We start from the raw sequence: 22,646 nt of genomic DNA on the forward strand, positions 1-22,646 counted from the left end.
CATTTATTCTGAGATCCAGCAGAGTGGGACAGACTGGAGGTCTAGAAGTGATGCAATGCTTATGAAAACACACAGGAGGTGGATTTCCTTTATTTATTCTTACACAGTCCGTCTTCAATTGTTGTCCCAGTTTCCATCAAGAAAGTCTCCATTTCCTGCAACTCCTGGGCCACATTGTTAATAGCGGTGATGGTGTCCCTCTGCACCTGCAGGACTTCCTCTGAGGACACGGCTGCTGCGGTGGTGGGTGGAGTCTCTGGCCTCACCCTCTCCAACCACAGCTGCAGCCCTGCCCACCCAGCTGGAACACCCAGGAACTAGAAATAAATATTATTTAACACTAAATAAACTGCTACCAATCCCAGATCTAGGGGTGATGGCAGCTGATTTTAACAGTGAGGGAACCAGTCCAGTGGTGAGGGAGGAGTGAATGATGCGGGTAATGAGAGGTTGGTGAGGACGCAGACGCTTTGACAAGGATGGTTGGAAGGAGGTCTAATCGACAGGTGGATGATTTGGATTTTCTTATTAATTTAGAGAAGGCAGAAATGGGGGAAGAGTGATTCCAGAAAGGGAGAGTGAAGGAGGCAGAGGGGGAAATATTGATGGTGGATTGTAGGAGATCTTCAGAACAAGCTGTTGATGAACATTCTGGATTTTGGAGATGAAGAATGAAATCAAGCTGTTACAGAATGAGAGGTGGCTATGTCTGGGGGGAGGGAGTCAGGCGGCTGGGTGATAGTTTTCAGGACAGAGTATAGAGCCTTGGTGTCACCTTCATTGGAATTGATTAAACTGGCATAGTAGGTCGATTTGGTGTGTTTGCAGCAGTCCTTGTAGTGAGTCATATGGTTCTGATACATTTTTGATGAACCAGATTTCCTCAAGAGACATTCCAGCTGGTGTCCTTTGGCTTAGAGTTGTCTGAGGGCAGGGGTAAACCAGGGTGAAGAACGGGTGAAAGTAACTGATCTGGTTTTCAGGGGAGCTATATTGCTGAGAAGATTCTGGAGACTATTATTCTGGAGAATAGTAGTATGAAACAAGTTCATTAGGGCTGGAGAGACTGTCAGGGTGGGGTAGAGAGTTAATACCGGTTGAACGAGTGTCCAGGTTAATGTCCTTATATTACGGAAAGATATGTCACGAGAGAACCAGATTAACATATGTGCATCATGAAAACGTGGATGAAGATCAGTAAGTCCAGTGCTTTCTGTGAACTTTTACCACCTGGTTGCACGTATTTTAACAGTCCAAATGCTTCTGGTCGTGGAGAAGGAACCGTGACTGTTTTTAAGAAGAGTTTTGCCTGTAAGCAGGTCACACCAGCATCTCTTTCTCTTTTGCTTTTGAAATTAATTTATTTGAGCTGTGCTCCGTCCCTCTGATGGTGTGTGCTGTTATTTACAGGCAACCCAAGTACTGCAAAGACTTTATCCATGACTGAGAGGCTGAAATAATGCCTAAATATGATAGTTTTAATCCTTGGAGATTTTAACATCCACGTGTGCTGTCTTGAAAAACCGCTGACCAAAAGACTTTTTAAATTTACTTAATAGTTTTAATCTTTCTCAGAATGTGTCGGGTCACACTCATGAGTGTGGACAAACTCTTGATCTTGTTCTATCACATGGTTTTGATGTATTGAACATGAATGTTTGTGATGCTGTGTTTTGAAGTGTCTTATTCTCAACATTTCATAATTAGACTTCATTAAAATGACATAGATTAGGATCATACTGGGTTGCAGCATAAGTAGACTGCAAACTTGCTAAGAGTAGTGAATTTTACACTCCATGTATAAACAGGCTGATGTAAGCCATACTCAGGTTTTTACCATATAAGGTTCTTAGTGTCTTAGGTGCCGGAGAGACTGGACTCAGCACAAGAACACCATATATGTAAACATATGTGGCTCCACAGGATTGGCTTATCCAGGACTTAGGGAATGTCTTTGTCTTAAAAGTATATGAGGATGCCTCATACATGTGGTTTTAGGTTTTCACATTGATCCAAAGACCTTCAGAATTTTATACAGAAATCTGTTTAAGATGTCACTTCTTGTAATAAAACCATTCTTTATACATCAAGCTGATGTCCAGAGCTCTTCTTTTACCTGAAAGTATTTTGCCACACCACTAGTTTAACATTATTCACTACAAAATAGCATGATCCAGAAGAGAAGATCTTCATATGATGAAGTCATCACATCACAGAAACGACTATGAAGACACCAAGGACACCAAAAGAAGAAACAACAGTATGGCACCGAGAAGAGAGGGAAAGTCGTCAACCATACAATGGCTTTACAAAAAGACAGAATGTTATCAAGGACAATAAAGAACACAATGGCATCACGAGCCAGAAAGAGGGTCACCACACAATGGAGCCACCTCATCACTTGCTTCATCGCAGAAACTACAAAATGCCGTCACAAACTATTTTTCCACATCATCTGCTTCCACAAAATAAAGAAGTTTTTAGACCAAATGCCTGTTCTTGAAATTCCACTGTCCTGTCATGTTATTGAATCTTGCGCTCTGGCCCTGCATCAGTGGGTCTTTTTTCTTTGGCAATGAACATGCTGGCCAAATGCAGAGGCCCGCTGTCCAGATCAGGTGTCTGTGCATTCATGGATGATTTTACAATAACCACAACATCAATTCCAGGATGCAGGTGGCTGTTGGGAGGCCTAGAGAAGCTCATCTCTTGGGTACAGATGAGCTTCAGTTCAGCTAAGTCCAGGTCTTTGGTGCTAAAGAAGGGGAGAATTGTTAAGAAGTTCTGTTTTTCCATCAGAGGTTCCCACATCCCTTCCATTTCAGAGAACCTGGTGAAGAGCCTGGACAAGGTTTTCAACAGCAACCTGAGGGACACCGAATCCATCAGGGCGGCAGGGTTAGAGCTGGAAAGACACATACCAGCTTTGGAAAATTCTGGCCTACCCAGCAAGTTCACGGCCTGGATCTAACAGCAAGCCATCGTCCCTCGAATCCTTTGGCCCTTTCTAGTGTATGACTTTACCATGTCTACAGTTGAAGGTTTTTAACAAAGGATTAATCTGTGCCTTCATAGGTGGCTAGAACTACACAGGAGTCTGAGCAGTATCGTTTTGTATGGTCAGAAGAATAAGCTCACACTCCCTTTCAACAGCATCAAGGAGGAGTTTATGAACACCCGTACAAGAGAGGTACTGCAGTACAAGGAATCCAGGGACCCCAAGGTATCTGGTGCCGGAATCGTGTTGAGAATAGGCAGGAAGTAGGACCCCCAGCTAGCTGTGGAGCAAGCAGAATACAGACTTTGCCACAAGAGGCTTGTCGTTAAGGTGGCATCAGGAAGAAGTGGGTTGGGTAGTAACCTTTCACCTTGTCCAGACCTGACCAGCAAGGGTAGAGCCAGATGCCAGTTGGTCCAGCAGTAATTGAGAGCAGGCATGGAGGAGGAGAGGGCCACTAAGGCAGTGGCCATGCGACTTCAGGGAGCATGAACACGTTGGGACCAAGCACTGAACTGAAGTATATTGTGGTCAGAGCATGGTGGGTGGAATCATAACGCATCAAGTTTAGTCTGCAGTCATTTTATGATTTGCATCCAACTCCATCAAATTTCAACTGCTGGGGAAAAGTGGAATCTCCAGCCTGCTCCTTGTGCTCTGGAGCTGGTACCTTGGAGCATTTCCATAGCTGCTGTCCAAAAGCCCTAGGAGAGGGCTGCTATCATTGGCGCCATGACCAGGTGCTGAAGACAATCGCTGAGTCCATCTGCTTAGCACTCACCCGCTTTAAATACCAGAAGCCTGGGGAGAAAGCCATTACTTTTGTAAGAGCAGGAGAGAGGCCCAGTTTACACCAAAGGACCTCACCTGGGCTTCTGGTTACAGCTAGTGATTGGCAACAGCTGGATGACTTGGGGAGACAGCTCAGATTTTCAGAGTTCATTACATAGACCATGTTAAGGCCTGACATTGTCCTTATGTCAGGGAGAACAAGGCAGGTGGTGATGCTGGAGCTGACAGTCCCTTGGGAAGACCGGCTGGAGGAGGCATTGGCAAGGAAGATGGTGACACACGCTGACTTGATAACTTGCTGCAGACAGGGGTGGAAGACATGGTGCCTGCCTATTGAAGTCGGCTGCAAACGGTTCGCAGAGCTGTCCCTCTGCAGTGTTTACCACCTTCTGGGTATAATTGCTGCCCACAGCAAACAGGCCATCAAATATGGCACCGAGGCAGCAGAAAGAGCATCAAAGTGGCTGTGGTTGAGGGAGTGAGCCATGGAAGAATGCTGGTCAGAAACAAGTCGGGGCCTGATCAACCCCAGATGGGTCGCCCAGTGAGGGTGTATGATATTTCGACTCGAAACACCTGATAACCCTGGGAAACATTACCGATGATGTGTCTGAGTGCAGCAGGAGGTGTATCCTGCCTGGAGAGCTATACTAAAATACGTGAGGATGTTAAGAACTTTTTCATTGACAAGGTTGTGAGCATTAGGGCCCTTATTACTTCTCCCTCTTGTGATCCCTCTGTTTCCACTTCATACTCTGCTGTTTTTGACCAGTTTGAGCCGGTTACCCTGCAGTTTCTGGAGGAGATAGTCTGATGTATGAAGCCTGCTTGATCTCTCAATGATCCCATTCCACCTTTTGTCTTTAAGGAGGTCTTTCCACTTTAGCTCCTTATGTGCTCCATATCATTAATAGCAGCTTAACTGATGGGAGTTCATCCAGAAGTTTTAAACATGCAGTGGCTACACCAGTAATTAAGAAGCTGGCCTGGACTTTTCCATCCTATCAAACGTCAGGCAATCTTCCTTTCATCTCTAAAGGTTTGGAGAAAGTTGTATATTCCCAGTTGGAGTCTTTCCTGGAGAAAAACAATGTCCTTGAATTGTTTCAGTCTGGTTTTAAAACACTGCACAGTGCTGAAGGTCTGCACTTTTGAGGGTTTTTAATGATGTTTTCATGGCCACAGATTTGGGTCTCTATGTGGTTTTGGTACTGTTGGACCTCACAGCAGCCTTCGACAGTCAGATCCTTTTGTCTCTCCTGGAGAACTGCATTGGTTTTTGGGGTGGAGCTTTAAATTGTCTGAGATCTTATTTAACCGAGCAGAGCTTTATGGTCCAGATTGGAGCTGCAGAGTCCTCTTCTGCTCCTCCCATGTGTGGAGTTCCTCAGGGCTCCATTCTTGGACCTCTTCTTTTTTCTCTTTACTTGCTCCCTCTCGGTGCAGCTCTTAGAAAGCCTGGCATGTTCTTCACTTTTATGGTGACGACAGCCAGATTTATTTCCCTCTGAAAAAAAGTGCATCCTCAGCAAAACCATTACTTGGTCGTATAGAGGAAATTAAGGCTTAGATGTCTTTTAATTTTCTTTATTTTAATGACAGAAAGACTGAGGTGTTGCTATTTTGATGCCTACAAGGGACCAGCTGACCTGGTTTTTGACTGATTATTTGAAGCCTACAGCAATAAACCTCGGACTGGGCTTAGATGGTAACCTCAGACCTGACTCACAAATCAGCTCAGTGATCAAGTCTAGTTTCTTTCAGCTAAGACAGCTGACTAAAGTTAAACCATTTCTTTATCTGCATCATCTCGAGATTTTAACCCATGCTTTCACGCTGGGCTTGGTCAGGCCTTCCTCGATCGGCTGCATCTGGTCCAGAATGCAGCGGCTCGACTTTTAACTGGTACTAAAAAACGAGAGCCCATTACTCTGGTCTCTGCTTCCCTTCACTGACTGCCCGTTTGTTTTAGAAACGATTTTAAAATTCTTTTATTTGTTTTTAGGTGCCTCCACAGTCTTGTCCCACAATATCTGTCAGACCTCCTTCAACCATACACGCCGTCACGTTCCCTCAGGTCAGCAGACCGCAAATTTTTAACCGTTCCCTCAACCAAGAGGAAACTTAGAGGTGACCGAGCCTTTCCTGTAGCTGGACCCAGACTGTGGAACCAGTTCCCACCACGTCTTCAGGACCCCTCTTCACCTGCTGTTCTTATAATCATTGTTTAAAACACGTTTTCTCTTTGGTTTTTAACACTAGTTGAGGTGTTGGTTTTTGTGAATTTCTTTTCATACATATTTTAACTGTTTTATCAGTTGATCTTATGTTTTTATACTGTTTTACTTTTATTGTTTTTCTTTTGGTGTATATCAAATCAAATCAAATCAAACTTTATTAATAAAGCACTTTTCATGTTGGGGCTTTAGATAAAAAAAAAATCAATTTATGAATTTTAAAAACAAAACATGCCTTTGCACACATCAAAAGAGACTACATAAAAAAGTCAAAGTCTTTCATACAGTTACACGCACAAACATGCATATATACACACAAAGCAATAACCTTAAGAAACAAGCTAAGAGTACATAAATAAATAAAATAAATAAATACAGTTGAGTAAAATTAAATGAAAATTAAACAAGACATAAAATTAAAAATAAATTAAAATAAAATAAAATTTAGTTAAAAGCCAAGCTAAAAAAGGTAGGTCTTAAGCCTCTGTTTAAAAACATCAACAGCACTGTGGTCAGTTGTGTTGTTTTTAAAGTGCTGTATAAAGTGGAGATGGAGAAATGTCTGAAATATGAACATGTCATGTGAGTGTGGAGGACGGCCAGCATTCTGTGGAGAGGACCACGTGTCTGCTATTGATAACCTGCTGCAGAAGTCTGATCACCAATTTGCTGACTTTAAGGCCACCTTGACACATTCCAGCTGTTTGCAGACCCATCTCAGCTGATGTGGACAGCCCCCCAAGTGTGTTGCAAATGGAACTTATTGACTTGCAAAGCAACAGTTGCTAAAGACTAAGAAAAGCAGATGTGACTGCACAGTTTCTACAGGAATTGCCTCTATCCTTCCCATAATTGTCAGGTGTTTAGCCATGTGATGTGCTTTTTGGAAGTACATATCTGTAAGAAGCTTTTCTCCACCATGAACTTTGATAAACGCAAGTTCATGTCCAGGCTAAGTGACGACCATCTTAAAGCTGTACTCAGGATTTCAACTGTGACCTCTGTCAGGCCAAATGTAGCTGAACTTTTTGAGGAGAAACACTGTCCAGTGTCTGGACTGAAATAAAATGCTACATGTGAACTCACGGCCAAATTATCCATTTTTATTTAGTGTCAAAGCAAAGGAAAAGTCACTTGCACTAAATGTTAATTTAATTTGGTTAAATATGTGGGAACTGTTACAAATTCAAATAAAACAAATGTTTGGAAATACTGCAGTTTTTTCTCATACATTAATATTTTCATGGCCTCCTATGAGATGACGATATCATCAGTGGCCCTTGAGCAATTTCACTTTAGGAACACTGATTTAGTGAGAAAGAATTCAGTTGACTAAGCTAAGCAAGCTAAACAAATATTCTGGGTCAACTTGATGTATTTGGGTTACTGTTATTAATTGTGATGTTGAGTCCAACTAAGGTCAAATATAACGTATTAACCAGGATCTGACTGGATTTTCTTCTTTCACTGAAATTTATTCATACAAGTTTAAATAAGAAAATCCCATCAGATCCTGCTTAATATATTTACAGATTTAGTTGGACTGAACCATGATAGTACTAATACTAGAAGTAACAAAGGAACATTTAGTTCAGTCAACTAAATTAAATCTAAATTTCTTACTAAATTAAAGCCTTTAAGTGGAAATTATTTTCAGAATTTTATAACGTTCACGTAAGTTGTTTTTTCAGTGTAGCATGATATGCTACAACAACTTGATTTAAAAGATAAATTCCAAATTTACCTCAACAGTAAATCCATTGAAAGCAACCATCTTTTCTCGTTTTCTTTCACACATACACTAAAGCTAAACAACATAGCATGCAGGAGGTTAAAGGAAAGGCTGTTTGACTCATACTGTTTTATGGAAAAATAATCCTCTTCAGCTTGCTTCCAGATTCTCCCAAAGAACAGCGAAACAGGAGATCTCTGCTGTGAAAACTACTGGCTTTATTTTTCATTCCAGCTGCAGGCTTCCATTACTCAGAGTTCAGGTCACTTCCTCCGGCTGGTGTTGGCAGGAGCTCTAATTCAGAGCAAATGTTAATCTGTATGACTCCATCACTGAGTCAGAGGAAGGTTACAGAACAGAAATCTGATCCAAAACAGACAGTTAAACAGTTAAAACCCAGCAGGATCTTAGGAGGTTTGTCTGCAGATTGGTCCTGTGCTTTGGTCTTGGCGTGCCTTTGGTTTAACACCTGGCATCAATCCAGAGCTGCGGGGGAAAGTTAGGAGCTGTTTCAATCCCCTTCAGCCAGATCTCACATTTCCACCCTGTCAGCATGAACTTGGCTGGCCTATAGTTGCTGGCAAAGCTTATTTTCTCCATGTTATCTCTGCAGTTAGTAAAGATTTGCAGCAGCCACTGAAATTAGACTGCATGGACCACAACGTTACTTTGAACACTATCTTATCCATAAATGCTTGTACACACTTAATTAATCTACCACAAATGCTTGGGTGTGGTCTCATTTTTTTGTTTATGAAGTGGTAATAAAGACTACTGAGGCAGAATTTGTGTGTGTGTGTGTGTGTGTGTTTTCTTAATCAACACAAACAAATTATTAAAAGGGGAAAAAAGTAAGACTTTAGTCAATTATTCATTATGCCATAGAAATTTTAAACAGGGAATTCTGATGGTGTCTATTAATTATATTAATAGTTTAGCACCGACACACCCAGTCTGTCAAACCAGTAACAGATTTAAAACCCTTTTGAACCACCACATGCCATGAATTAGCTTAAGCACAGGAACGTATGAAGGCCCATTGGATACGCAACCTGACAGACAGTTTCGCCTGTCTTCTGCACAGCTTACGCGCGTCCGTTGTCAGGATCCGTCGCTATCCGATAGCTATCCGTCGCTTGACATGGAAGACTGAGGAATACCACTAGAAATCGCGGGGGCAGTGTTGAGCTAACATGCAACCAGTGAAAGGAACAAACCAGAGAAGAAGAACAGGAAGAGGATGATACAGAACCGCCAAATAAAAAGCACCAGAAGAAGAAGACGCAGATGAAAAAGAAAGTTGAAAACAAAAAACAAAATCACATTCACAGCCACAACTGTAGACAAGGACGGTTGAAAACAACTTTATAGCGGTGCGTTACCACTACCAGCCAGAAACAAAACATGGACGTGGACTCTGAACTTGGCACTGCCCACTTGTGGATGAACTGACTTATTACCCATGGAAACGTAAATGACAAAACTGTCTGTCAGTCTGCATATTCGTCTTCTGCATCGAGCAGAAAACGGCCTTAAAGCTTCAAATGTCATCGTTCACATGACATTTGCAGAATGGCACAAGCTCCAATAATGATTTTAATATTAAGCTTCAGGAAGGATGACACACGCTTCCAAGCTCCAGTATCATTTGCCCATAATTTGTACTAACCGATCATGTCTGAAAAAATACTTAGTGCAGCAAGCCTCATTTCACTCTGGCTTTGTATGCTGCTCCGCTGCAAACCATCTGGGTGCTCTACGTACAACTGCTTTGTGGTGTCAAACCCAAAACAAAACCTTACGGTCACACCCAAAAGAAGAAGGTTTCCATATGTGCCAGTTGTCTTTATTTCCTAAGAAAATTGTGATGTCAGTTCAATATGTGACCTTCATGAGTCATTTATGACCTAAAATGTCCACTTTGAAAGAATAATATAAAACTTTACAGATTCATATTTTTCATATTTTTTTCATCATAAATTAACTGAAATATTTCAGTCCTGCTCAAAAGTTTGATTACTGATATGAATATGTTGCTCACAATAAAGGACAAAATGTCCCATTAAGTTGCATCCACATTTTCTTATCTAAAAGTCACTGCAAAACATAAAGGTACATTCTGTGATGTCAGGATTCCATTTTCTAGATAAATAGTACAATTTGTGATTTTTACTGTTCACCACTACTGTTAATTTTATCAGCCATTTTTAAATTTAGTCTGTTTTAGTCCAGTTTCAATCGCGTTTATTAGTTTTTATCACATTTAGTCAACCTCATCTCGTTTTTATTTAGACAAGCTTTAGTCCGCTATAAGTCGAGCATTTTAGTTTTTATTTTAGTCCAAGAAAATATAATTTTATTTGTCTAGTTTTAGTCAAAAGAAACTGTCAACATTTTAGTCTAGTTTTTGTCAGGTAATAATACTCAACATTGTTAGTAGTTAGTAAAACATTGTTAAATGTAGTTTAACATTGTTAAACTACATTTTAGCAGTGGTTCCCAACCTTTTTTTAGCTTGGAACCCCATTTAGATATCACAAAACTCTGGCAACCCCAGACATTCAAAACACAAATTTACTTACTTGTATTCTATTCTATTCTATTCTATTCTATTCTATTCTATTCTATTCTACAGTCATTTAGCAGACGCTTTTATCCAAAGCAACTTACATTTGAGAGTAAGAACAACACAAGCATGAATTCAAACAGGAGGGACGTCATCATTAAGTTGTAGTCAAACTGCTGTGCTTTTCATTTGGTTTAAATACAAGGTCACACTTTCATCGAACAACATAATCTTGGGCGTAAGTGCAACAGCTTCTTCAGTACTTGGTTGAGCCAAAGAGCTGGACAAATCTTTCTACCTCATTCTGAGTATAAGAGTTAAGCTAAGTGTGGAAATGCTCCTTAAACAACTGAGTCTTTAGCTTGCTTTTAAAAGTGGATAAGGACTCTGTGGATCGGACAGAGTTTGGTAGATCGTTCCACCACCGGGGAACAATAGAGAAGAAGAGTCTAGCTACTGATTTTGCGCCACGTTGTGGTGGGAGCACTAGACGTCTTTCACTGGCAGAGCGTAACTGTGGAGAGGGAGTGTAGCTCTGGATTAAGGAGTGGAGGTAAACCGGAGACGTTTAGGTTATTGTTTTGTAAGCCAGAAGCAGAGCTTTGAATTTGATGCGCTGCAACTGGAAGCCAGTGGAGAGCGATTAGCAGCAGAGTGACATGAGCTCTTTTGGGCTGGTTGAAGACCAGACGTGCTGCTGCGTTCTGGATCATCTGCAGAGGTTTAACTGAGCATGCAGGCAGGCCAGCCAGTAAGGAGTTGCAGTAGTCAATGCGTGAAATGACCAGAGCCTGGACCAGGAGCTGGGCCGTGTGTTCAGTCAGGTAGGGTCTGGTCTTCCTGATGCTGTAGAGAGCAAATCGGCAAGATCGAGCAACCAAGCCAACATGGTCCTTAAAGGTCAGCTGGTTGTCTACCATGACACCAAGATTCCTGGTAGAAGACGTAGGCACAAGCGTGATGGAGTCAAGCTGCACGCTTATCTGTGGCGGTAAGGAAGGATTGGCTGGAAAGACAATAAGCTGAAGGTGGCGATCCTTCATCCATGCGGAGATATCAGCAACATGCTGATATTCACATTGAGATGTTTGTGTCGTCAGGTGGGAAAGAAAGGAAAAGCTGAGTGTCATCTGCATAGCAGTGGTAGGAGAAACCATGAGAGCTAATGATGCACCGAGTGAGGAGGTGTATTGTGAAAAGAGAAGAGGGCCAAGTACCGAACCCTGAGGCACCCCTGTTGTCAGCCCATGTGATCTGGACATTCCCCCTCACCAAGATACATTGAAGGGTCTTCCTGTGAGGTAGGACGTAAACCACGAGAGGACAGATCCTGAGATGCCAAGCTCCGAGAGTGTGGAGAACAGTATATGATGGTTGACCGTGTCAAAGGCAGCAGACAGGTCCAGCAGTATAAGGACTGAGGATTGACCAGCGGATCTGGCAACCCGTAGGGAATCCGTAACAGACAGTAGAGCAGTTTCAGTAGAGCGGCCTTGCCTATAGCCAGACTGATATGGATCTAACAGGTTGTTGTCTTGGAGGAACTGTGAGACCTGACTGAAGACGGCACGCTCTAGTAGTTTAGACATGAATGGAATCAGTGAGACCGGCCGGTAGTTTCCAACCTGGGCTGGGTTGAGTGTGGGTTTCTTCAGCAGCGGGGAACCCGAGCTTGCTTGAAGGCAGAAGGAAAGAGAGGAGGTGATAATATGGGTTGCTGCAGTTTTGATTGTAGGTAAAATGCTCTGCAGGATGTCAGAGGGAACAGAATCAAGAGGACAGGTCGTGGGTTTTGAGGTGACTAGAAGTTTAGAGACTTCGTCCTCATTTAGAGAGCAGAAGGAGCAGAGTGAGGCACCAGTAGCTGGTTTGGTAAGGCTGAGTTGGTCAGGCTCAGTGAATTGGTTACTGATGGTAGCGAACTTTTCAGTGAAGTAGGAAGCAAACATTTCTGCAGTCAGCACAGTGGGAGGCTGAACATGTTGTGTGTTGGGAGCATTGCGGATCTTGTTCTGATAAAAGGCTATCTTGGCCACCTTTAGTCTGGATGTGAAAGTTTCAGGTTTTTGCTGGTACTCAGACAAGTCAGTGTGCTCTTTTGATTTGTGCCACTTTCTTTCTGCAGCCCTGAGTCCGGCTCTGTTATTCCTTAGACGACTCGGCGAGCCATGGACTGGGAGGGTTTTGTCTGGCTGGTTTGGACACCAGAGGACAGAGTTTGTCCAGAGAGGAGGCGAGAGAGGAGCAGAGTGTTTCTGTAGCCTCATTAACAGACAGAAAGGAGAAGTGTAAGTGGGCAGGGAGGGTAGAGTAAACCTCATCAGACAGCTGTGTAGGTCTTATATCAAATTTTCATGTACGAAAACGCAGGTTAAAGTTGTTTTGAATTAAGTGTGGCGTATTATTTTATCTAGATGATTTGTTTTAGTACATTTTAGTTTTTAGTTTGCATCCATGTGTAGTTGCCCAGGTGTTTTGTGGTAACTATAGTTCGCTTGCAGCTCCTAGATTAGCTCAAACTTCTCTTTGCTTTAATTAAACTTGCAATGCAACTGAAAACATAGCTGCCCGACCACTATAATGTATCTAAGTTAGCATAAATTCAACTTCACACACAATTCTATCAAAAAGTGACTACTATCACTACATGCTACAAAGCTAGTACGTTAGCCAGCGGTTTGCGGTCGGTTTAACGTTATTGTTGGAACATAACAGCCGTTGGTTTAATGTTATGTTATAAACAACCACCTCCAAACTTTTTGTTAACTTACCACGATGTCTTCGAGGTGAACTGCGACGTGTCTCTTCAGGTTTGTTGTGTTTTTTCAGCTATATTTCCAGACCACATTCCTTCCCTTTGACTTAAATCAAGCATAAGGTTTTTTTCTCCACTTCAGTGTAGCAAAAATGGTTCCATATATCACGTTTTCTCTTTCTTTCTTGGGTCTTGTGCAAAGCATGGCCATTAATGTTTATTCTTAACCTTTGCCATGAATCCACCTCCTGCCTCTCTCATGTTTGTGCACCTGCCCGCTGCAGATTGGAAAGGATGTGTGTGAGTGGCAGAAGAGCCGAGGAGGAGGAGGAGACATTTGACAAAGTCATATGATATAATAATATAATTTTCAGTTTGTTTAAGAAGAAGAACTAAAATATCCATAGATTTTAGCCCAGTTTTTATTTAGTGAATTACATTTTCGTCTCGTCTTTATTAGTCTAGTTTTCGTCCGGTGAAAAATGTGTGTTGACGAAAATATTTTCATTTAGAGACAGTTTAGAGTGTCAGTGAAAATGTCAGAAGATCAGAAATCATGAACCTGTCATTAAAAGTGAATGCAACGCTAATGCAAACATTGGACAACAAACGATCTGACTCTGTGCACATGCAACAGATCCTAGCTACCGCTACAGAGTACAAACAGAAAAAAATGTTCCAGCAGGAAGAAAAGTTTGACAAAACTGGTGATCATTGTTCTTAACCCTGACCAATGCAGGTGCAGGTGATGCAGATGAAGTGTCGGTTACGGCATAGCTGACGGTGAAGTGGCGGTTACGGCGTAGCTGACGGTGAAGTGGCGGTTACGACGTAGCTGACGGTGAAGTGGCGGTTACGATGTAGCTGACGGTGAAGTGTCGGTTACGGCGTAGCTGACGGTGAAGTGGCGGTTACGACGTAGCTGATGGTGAAGTGTCGGTTACGACGTAGCTGACGGTGAAGTGGCTGTTACGGCATAGCTGACGGTGAAGTGGCGGTTACGACGTAGCTGAGGGTGAAGTGGCTGTTACGGCGTAGCTGACGGTGAAGTGGCGGTTACGACGTAGCTGAGGGTGAAGTGGCGGTTACGGCGTAGCTGACGGTGAAGTGGCGGTTACGACGTAGCTGACGGTGAAGTGGCGGTTACGAGGTAGCTGACGGTGAAGTGGCGGTTACGAGGTAGCTGACGGTGAAGTGTCGGTTACGGCGTAGCTGACGGTGAAGTGGCGGTTACGACGTAGCTGATGGTGAAGTGTCGGTTACGGCATAGCTGACGGTGAAGTGTCAGTTACGACGTAGCTGACGGTGAAGTGGCTGTTACGGCGTAGCTGACGGTGAAGTGGCGGTTACGACTTAGCTGAGGGTGAAGTGGCTGTTACGGCGTAGCTGACGGTGAAGTGGCGGTTACGACGTAGCTGACGGTGAAGTGGCGGTTACGGCATAACCATCTGTGGATAAGTACACCACTTTCAATAACATAGGTGAGTTGTTTTCTTTCAGCTGAGTCAACGCTTCTCACACTATCAAAATATGTTTGCAATATCGGGTCAGACTTTTGAATGTCGGACAAATGTTCACGAGTTAAAGAAACACTTTTAGAGTCATGATCTGATGAGACAGCACCCCTGCCATTCTTGTCATCAGATGCTACCAGAGCTGCATCACTACTGATGTCATTAGTCTGGTTTTCCTCTGAGAACAAGTTCATGAGTGCTGAATCAGAGACCAGTACCAATGTTCTTACTGGCTTGTGCGCAGGTTACAGCACAAGGTGGATACAGCTTGGTGTCTATACCTGAGGGATCTGATGAGACAGTGGTTGCAGGAAAATCTTAAATCTCTAGATTTGGAACCATTCATTCCCCAGCCACATCATTCCACATCAACAATTTTATCCCTTTTATGAGCAACTCAGGGCACACAGCTACTGGGAAAAGCCCAGTCACTAATTCTGAGTGAATGTGCACACGATGTACTGGTCTGGGCAGATACCCCAGTTCAAAGCCTCTAATTACCAGGTTGTAACCACACGAAGAGGTCTTGAAAAATGGTAGTGCATCGGCTAGTATGAAAGTCCAGGAGCCCCCAGTATTTCTCAGGATGCGGATCGGCAGTTGATCCTCTGAATTTCCAGTTAAGGAAACAGAGCCACTAAACACAAATTATGAAAAACATGAGTCAAGCGGGTTTGACTGTACCTGTAGCTGGTTGGTTTTCAAACCAAACCCACACTTTTTAGTTGTTGTGCTTTGTTTTGGTTTTTCCTTTTTAAGGCCAAGCAGTCAGCTATGATGTAACCTGGTTTGTGACAAAAGAAACTTTCCCTCACAGCAGGAGCTTTGAGAGGTGGAAGTTTAGTCATGGCGCTAGTACGAGTTTCCAGTCTGTCTAACGGGACGAGTGTGGGTTTTTGCCACACTGACGGGCATTGACAATTTGTGCATTAGCACCTATTCATCTGTTAGAAGAGTGGCCAAAGAAAGTGTTGTCACTTTCTGTTCATTTAAGTACAAAACAATGCAATCTGGAATACAATTCTTGAATTCTTCAACCAACAAAAGTTCTCTTAATGACTCAAACTCAGTAATTTTGGAAGCTGCACATCATTTATCAAAGAGAACACTTTTCTCAGGCTACTTCAACATAAGTTTGCCCAACAGTTTGTCTCTGCTGGCAAAATATTTGGCAATAAACTTCACATACAGGTTCATAGGCTTGTAATACAGCAGACTTGACTTTACAATAATCAAGACTGTCCATTAAAGGAAGTGTGGCTACAACCTCCTGTGCTTTTCCCATATTCATATGGACAAGGACAATAATCCTCTTTCCAGAGACTTTGGTTCCTGTCTAAACAGTTTTGGACTACACCAATATATAAATTTCTCTACTCACTCCAAAAATCATATTTTGGACTTGGTTTGCTGCTCTGGTGTAATTCCTACAGATTCTATAGCCCATCACATTCCCTTCTCCGATCACAAATTAATCTCCTTTAAAATAAGTGTGTCTCTTTATGAAACCCACCCTCCCCGTTTAATTTCCTTCAGGAAAATCAAGGATATCAATCTCGACACACTGTCTTCTGCCATAAATAACCTCCCAACTCCCTGCAATGTTTCCACTCCTGATAATTTAGTTTCTCAATACAATGACAACCTGAAGAACCTTCTAAACATCTTTGCTCCACTGAAATACAGATGTGTCTCCTTCTCCCGCTCTGCTCCATGGTTCACTCCCACCCTGCGCCAACTTAAAGCCGAAGGACGCCAGCTTGAACGCCTTTCCAAGAAAACTGGACTCACCATTCATAAGGACATGTACAATAGCCACATTCTTCTATATAAGGACTGTATTGCTTCAGCAAAATCCACATACTATTCAGGTTTAATCTGCTCTAATGAAGGAAATTTCAAATCTCTCTTTTCACTGTTCAATAACATCACCAAACCTCCGGACATGTTCCCTCCTCATCTTTACTCAACTGACGTCTGCAGTTCCCTTTTGTCCTTCTTTACCTCAAAAATCTCTAACATCCATCAACAGCTTGCCACTGGAGGAGCTGCTTTCTCCATCACAGACCCTCTACCTCCATTTCTTTCTATCCCACACCCGTTCTCAGATTTCACTCTTCCATCCCCATCTGATGTTTCTGAACTGGTTCAGAAATCCAAACCTTCCACCTGCCTGCTCGACCCTCTACCTACAGTCCTAGTCAAAGCTTGTCTCCCTTCATTGGTTCCTCACATTACTGCCGTCATTCATTCCTCCCTCACCACCGGATATGTTCCACTAGCCTTCAAGACTGCTACTGTCACTCCGATCATCAAAAAACCTGGTGCTGATCCATCAGACTTCAATAACCTTCGTCCCATTTCTAATCTTCCCTTTCTCTCCAAAATTCTGGAAAAGGTTGTCGCCTCTCAGCTCCACAAACACCTCACTAACAATAACCTTTACGAACAATTCCAGTCTGGCTTCCGTCCTTTTCACAGAACAGAATCTGCTCTGCTAAAAATCACCAACGACCTGCTGATGGCGTCTGACTCCGGTCTTCTCACAATCCTCATCCTCTTAGATCTCAGTGCAGCATTTGACACCATCTCACACAGCATCCTCCTCAATAGACTGGCAACCCTTGGTGTTTCTCATACTCCTCTCACTTGGTTCTCCTCCTATCTCTCTAACTGCACACAGTTTATTCAACTCAAGACCCACACTTCAGAGTCACTCCCTGTCTCGGCCAGTGTACCCCAGGGATCAGTCCTGGGCCCCCTTCTGTTCATCACATATCTTCTCCCCCTCGGCTACATTTTCCGTAAACATAATATCAACTTCCACTCCTACGCAGACGACACCCAGCTCTACATCTCCTCCAAACCGCACTCCTCTCTTCCTCCTTCCTCTCTCTCCGACTGCCTCCAGGAAATTAAAGCCTGGTTCTCCTCCAATTTCCTCAAACTCAACAGCAGTAAAACTGAAGTTCTACTTGTCGGTACGCCCTCCACTCTAACCAAGCCTCACAGTTTCTCCATCAACATTGACAGTTCTACCATTTTCCCCTCCCCTCAGGTCAAGAGTCTCGGCGTCATTCTCGACAGCACCCTATCTTTTCAAGCCCACATCAATAGCATTACTTGGTCTGCCTACTTCCACCTTCGTAATATCAATCGTCTACGCTCATCACTCACTCCACATGCTGCTGCAATCCTTATCCATAGTCTTGTCACATCCCGCATTGACTACTGTAACTCACTCCTCTTCGGTCTTCCCAATAAATCACTTCAGAAACTGCAGCTTCTCCAGAACTCTGCTGCTCGTATCCTGACTCACACCTCTTCCTTTCAACATATTTCCCCTGTACTTCAACAACTCCACAGGCTCCCAATAAAATATAGAATTAACTATAAGTTACTGGTCCTCACTTTCAAAGGTATTCACCATCTGGCCCCTCCTTACCTGTCTGATCTCCTCCATATTGCCACTCCCTCCCGTACTCTCAGGTCATCCTCCTCCATTCACCTTACTGTTCCCTCTGCCCGTCTCTCTACCATGGGGAGCAGAACCTTCAGTCGCTCTGCTCCCCAGCTCTGGAACTCACTTCCATCCGAGATTAGGAACATCAACTCCCTTCCATCATTCACATCTGCACTCAAAACCCACCTGTTTAAACTGGCATACTCCCTATAACCCATGTGTACTGACTGTTTTGTGTAATTTTTATATCAATGTCCGTTACCTCTTTTAACTCTTATGTAATTTATATTTTTATTGTCTTTTTATTTATTTTTTCTTTTTGTGTACGGTGACCTTGGGTGTTTGAAAGGCACCAAGAAATAAAATGCATTATTATTATTATTATTATAAGGTTGCATTGCAGTAACAAAGGCCAAACTTCAGGTGGCCAACTAAGTGCATCAGCTTTATGCTCAAATGCAGCAAAGTACAAGTTAGAGTCAAGTACAGCAGGAACCAGAGAGACATAGAGTAGTCATCGTAGCCACCCTAAAACCCGAACAATAAATCCTGATCCACACACACAGATCTCATGGTGTTAACAGAATAAAAAGAAATCTTGAATGAGCCCCCACTCTGTTACGACCCAACTCTAGGGTGAATGAGCCGCACCAAAGAGAACTGTGGTAAAATTTTAAGGGTGAAAAATATAGATTTATTGTCACAACAGTGGATGTGGTACAAACAAACAGAGCTGAAAAGCTGAACTATGGGAGTTGGGATTAGTGATGCTGCTTAACAGAACAAAACCAACAAAAGATTTGCCTAAGCAACTCAAAAACGAAATATGCAATCCCCAAAGCGATGAGGTCACAATTCGCCACCTACACTAAGTGATGGAGTTAATCACAGGGGTCCAGAGGGAATGCAACATGGCTAACTGGTTCTTTAAAGAGGGAGACCTTAACCTTAACAGTAGAAGGTCAGTAGGTGGAAGACAGTAAGTGGTGGACAGCCTAGATGAAGGACAACATAGGTTGAGGACAATAGATGGAGAACAGAATAAGTGGAGAACAGAGTGGTTGGAGGACAGAGTAGATGAAGACAGTAGGTCAAGGATAAAGTAGATGGAGGATAGTAAATAAAATACAGAGTAGCTTGAGGACAGTAGCTGGAGGACAGCAGGTAGGGGAGAGAGTGGATGGAGGACAGAGCAGATTGAGGACAGAAGATAGAGAACAGAGTGGATTGAGACAGTAGATGAAGGACAAAGTAGATGGAGGACAGTAGATGGAGGAGAGATAAGATGGAGGACAGACTAAATCGAGAACAGAGTAGGTGAAGGACAAAATAGGAGGACAGAGTAGATGAAGACAGATTAGGTGGAGGACAGAGTAGATGGAGGACAATAGGTAGAGGACAGTAGTTAAAGGACAGTAGATGTAGGACAGACTTAATGGAGGACAACAGATGGAGGACAGAGTAGATAGAGGCCAGTGTAGGTGGAGGACAGAGTAGATGGGGGACAGTAGATGGAGGACAGACTAGATGAAGGACAGATTAGGTGGGGGACATGAGAAAGGGACGGGTTTGTGTGAAAGTTGCTTGCAGTTCCAGATGAAGCTGGTCTATATTCTGGTCTCTAGAGACGTGTCCATCTATAGCTCTGTGTCTTCAGCTTCTCCACCTGCTGCAGGTCTTGGCTTGGTCATATTTCATGTTTCCAGTTCACTCCGCATCAGAAAGAAGTGGGTTGGTCCTTAATATAAAACTCCTGCTGAAAACTGGTTCCACTCCTGGTCCTGGTTAACGATTATCCCAACTTAAAGGTAGAAGCTATCTAGTAGCTATGGCTGTTACTGGACAGATTATTACCATAACCATGGTGGTTATTACGATATGAATAAGTTTAATGGTTAATGAATAATAGTTAATGGAATGAATGAACTTTTTTGTGAATGTGGGACCACAGTTGACAGCGAAGGTTTCTGGCCAAGGAAGCCATGTGTGGAGAACTGATTTAGGATAATCTTCACTCCATTTTCTCTCAGCAGTAGACGAGTTGGAGGTTAAATCAACTTTTAAAATCTGTAGTAACATGTTCTCTATGGACTGTGATGGTATGGATATGACATTGGTTAAGAGAGTTATTGATGGCATTTCGAAACTATATAACCAACCAAAATGAAAAAGCTAAATAAATATCTGTATACAAACTACAGACCAGCGTCACTCCTCCCACAATTTTCAAAAATCCTGGAAAATCTTTTTGACAACAGATTAGAAAACTTCCTAAATAAATATGAAATACTGAATCACAGAAACAGTACGGATTTAGAGCAAAAGGTATAACATCACTGGCATTGATGGAAATAACAATAGAAATAATAAATGCATTAGATCATTTACAGACGTTAAGAAAGTTTTGATTCAGTAAGTCATTCGGTAGGAACAGAGAAGCTGTGTGGCGCCAGGCTAGCAGCGCTGGATCACCAGTTATCCGTCTGAGAGACAACAGCTTGTAGAAATGCATGTCTGAGTGTATGGAGATTGCTCGCGGGGTCCCCCAGGGCTCAGTATTGGGTCCTAAATTATTTAACGTATAAATGACATGTTTAAAGTCTCAAAATTACTGAAATTAAAACTGCTTGCTGATTATAGTAATGCATTTTATTCTGGAAAAGATTATAGTGGCACAATTAATATTATAAATAATTAAATAAAACAATTAAAAATATGGCTGGATAGTAAATTATCGCTGAATATAGAGAAAGGAAAGGAAGGAAGATAATAAATATATAATATTTGATATTGTTTTTGCTAAAAATGTAAAGGAAATTAAAGTCCTGGGTGCGATACTAGAATATTAACTCCCCACATCTGACATACAAAACAAAGCAAAAACTATTGCTATCATAAATGAAATAAATCAGCTTTTAGATTCACTCCACATTCTGTATTGCTGGTTAGTTCTTCCATATTTCACAGACTGTATAGAAATCTGGGAAACAATTATAAAATTCCACTTTACTCATGTCAGTACTGCAGGGCATCAGTATCGTACACAAAGCTGAGTTTCTTCATCACACACATTTTCTGTTGTTACAGTCAGAGTTACTTAAACTTCAGGACCTGGTTCATTACCATCCAGCGAAGTTAGTGAGCATTTACCACCACTCAGCATCCAAAAGCTTTCCAGCCAGAGAGGTGGGCTCATCATTTATGGGGAAATGCACTTGTTGAGAAGCAGTAGGAAAAGCTCGTGTGTGTGTATGTGGGTTAAACTGTGGAATGCACTGAGGGCTGATAATACATTACATATATTATCATTATGGTTATGTTACTATTATTGCTTATTAGTTATTATTGTAATTAATATTAATATTAATCCAAAGATCGTGTGATATTTTTTAAGAATATTATGAAATACTTATGAGGCAGTGCAGGTGCAGCTAAGCAGTGGGATTGAATAAGCGCTGGCTTCGTCCTACTCCCTTTGGATAAAGACATATTTGGCTCTTCCTTCTTTTGTATATTGATTTTATTTTCCTGTGTTTGTTTTTTGTTGTTTTTGTTTTTGTCTTTGTTCAAATAAAAACTTTCAATCAATCATGTTCATGAATATTTATTTAGCCGTTGGAAAACCTGTTGTAACTGTTCATATCTGGTCATTACATTATTAAAGATGGATGAAGAAAAGAAGGCACAAAGAATCACTAATTACTTTCAGGGGTAAGGATTGGTTTGAAAATGACAGAGCAGTCAGTAAAAAGTCCATGGAGTCAAAATAGTGTTTAAGTGGAATAACGGTGTTATTTAATTAAAATGTTAGCAGCTACTTTAGACAGATTATTTAATGTTTTATTTATTCATTGGCTCCTATTAGTAGACTGTGGACTGTGGAAGAGATGCAGACGGGGTAGGTGAGCCGGCGCGCTCGTGAAGCTCAGACAAACAGGTTTCTGCACCGCTTTTCAGCTTTTCAGATCACCAACGTCCATCCCCAACAAGGTAGACGAGCTGCTTCTTCTAAACAGGACCAACAGAGACTTTGGGCAGCCCTTTGTTCCACAGAAAGCTGGCTCTGGAACTCTATCTTAGACAGCGGACTGCATCTCTGGGCTTTCAGCTGTTCCACGGGGACCACATCATGGAGTTTTTGGGGAAATCAAAGGGTGGCAGAAAATGCTTTACAAACACAAAATGTTGGTGTACTGACGTCACAGTGGTACACAAACATTGCTATCTGAACCTAGAGTTCCTCGTTCTGAGCCTTTTTATTCGCCATGAGCTTTTCTCTTTCATCTTTGTGGAGGTCTACATCCCACCTCAGGCCACTGTGAGCGAGGCTATCCAGCAGCTGGCTGAACAGATCACATGTTTAGAATGGGATCATGTGGACTCTTTGGTTGTAATTTTAGGGGACTTTAACTGAGCAACACTCAGCCACGAACTGCCTAAATACAGACAACATGTGAACTGTCCCACCAGGGATATCGGACCATTCTTACACCATTCTAAAACATGCTTATCGCTCTGTCCCCCCTCTGACCGATGCCTAGTCCACCTCATTCCAGCCCACAGGCAGAAACTAAAATCTGCTAAGCCTG

The 22,646-nt window shown here is 42.4% G+C and overlaps 1 protein-coding gene across 2 annotated transcripts in view; it reads right to left on the reverse strand.

Moving 5' to 3' along the window:
• The window catches only part of slc1a7b (solute carrier family 1 member 7b), a 78,513-nt gene that overhangs the window by 32,425 nt on the left and 23,442 nt on the right, over positions 1-22,646 (reverse strand). The window contains exon 1 of one of the 2 annotated variants that reach the window (XM_042005631.1): positions 7,886-7,931. The exons of the other annotated variant lie outside the window; for it this stretch is intronic. The gene's annotated coding sequence lies outside the window, so the exon portion shown is untranslated. Of the gene's footprint in view, positions 1-7,885; positions 7,932-22,646 lie in introns of those variants that run through there. 2 annotated transcript variants of the gene reach the window in all.

This window comes from Melanotaenia boesemani, chromosome 14, assembly GCF_017639745.1.
Source record: "Melanotaenia boesemani isolate fMelBoe1 chromosome 14, fMelBoe1.pri, whole genome shotgun sequence".
Classification (NCBI taxonomy): domain Eukaryota; kingdom Metazoa; phylum Chordata; class Actinopteri; order Atheriniformes; family Melanotaeniidae; genus Melanotaenia; species Melanotaenia boesemani.